This window comes from Myotis davidii, unplaced genomic scaffold (genome assembly GCF_000327345.1).
Source record: "Myotis davidii unplaced genomic scaffold, ASM32734v1 scaffold425, whole genome shotgun sequence".
Taxonomy (NCBI): domain Eukaryota; kingdom Metazoa; phylum Chordata; class Mammalia; order Chiroptera; family Vespertilionidae; genus Myotis; species Myotis davidii.
Window position 1 is genome coordinate 1,439,510 of NW_006296413.1, and position 1,258 is coordinate 1,440,767.

General features: G+C 66.7%; 1 protein-coding gene across 1 annotated transcript in view; it reads left to right on the forward strand.

Moving 5' to 3' along the window:
• The first annotated feature begins 8 nt into the window (after positions 1-8).
• The window catches only part of MRGPRF (MAS related GPR family member F), an 11,118-nt gene continuing 9,868 nt past the window's right edge, over positions 9-1,258 (forward strand). The window contains exon 1 of the mRNA XM_006771480.2: positions 9-558. The gene's annotated coding sequence lies outside the window, so the exon portion shown is untranslated. The remainder of the gene's footprint in view (positions 559-1,258) is intronic.

A 1,258-nucleotide genomic window follows, 5' to 3' on the forward strand; every position in this document is an offset into this window, starting at 1 on the left:
TCCCCCCTCCACGGAGCCCTCGCCTGCTGTCTCCTGGCGTCTCCATACCAGCCCCTCAGTACATTGGAACAACCAGTGGGGGCCCCCCTCCTGGACCTGCGCCCCAGAAGGCCCAGTGGGAGCTGCCGAGGGAAGGCACCCGCAAGTGGACAGCGGACGCCCCTCTCTCCAGGATGCGCGGGAGATTAACAGCTGGACTCTGGCCACAGTGCTCGGGCCAACTTGACGTCACCAGGCAGAGAGATGAGTTCCCAGTGGGGCTGGGGTGGGGGGGGCTCCTGAGCAGGGCATTCCTTCCCCAAGCCTCATCCCGCTCCGCCCCTCCTCCTCCCCCCTCCCTCCCCTCCTGCCGGGCCTGGAATTGGGTTTGGGGCGGGTTCTGCTTCCAAAGCCATCTCCCCAGCAGCAGGCGCGGGCTCTCCACACTCTGGGCTTTCGTTTGCTGAGGCTCCAGCCCCGCTCCACACTGGCCTGCCGCCTCGGGGATCGCAGCCGGAGGCGGGCATCACCGACGCGCCCTCCACAAAGGGGCGGCCTGGAGGGTCCGGACAGCTGCAGGTAGCTCCATGGGGCCCAGGGGAGGGAGGTCCGGGCACCAGGTACTGCCATCTGCAAACCCACACTGCAGGGAGAAGGCCAAGCAGGGAAGGGGGATGAGGTGGGCACCTTTGGGGCAGGCAGCTCCCAGAAACCACAGCCCCAAGCAGGAGCCCTGAGACCCCAGAGAGGGTTGTCACCAACCCCGAACTCTCAAGGCTCCAGAAGTCCCAGGGACACTGGGGACCTTCGAGAGTCCCCCTTCTGTGGGGCTGGCCCTGGTGTTCTGGCAATTCCCAACCCTCAAGCTGTCCTCCACCCCAGGGCCTGCTCTGTCCGCCAGTGGGTGTGGGCTCCCCCTCTGTCCCTCCACCACCCTCGGCAGCAGCTGTCCACGCCTGGAAGGGTGGGGAGGGAACACCCAGCGGGCAGCATCCCAAGCTCCGGAGAGGGCTCCCTGCTCGCACGCACTCCGCACGCCCCACCGCTGCGCTGCCTCCTTCCCTGGGCACCGAGCTCAGGCGGCTCAGTGTGGGGCCGGCGCTGGGGTGGACAGAGGGCTCAGCCTGGCAGCCACCGGCGGCTGGACAGCTGGGTCCCCCCTTCTCCCAGGCCTGAGACACCTGCAGTGGAGTTGGCATTGGATGAGGCCGTTTGTGAAATTTTCTGGAAGGTACCACTCCCCCAGAAAAGCCTTTCAACACAAGTTGTGAGCAGAGGG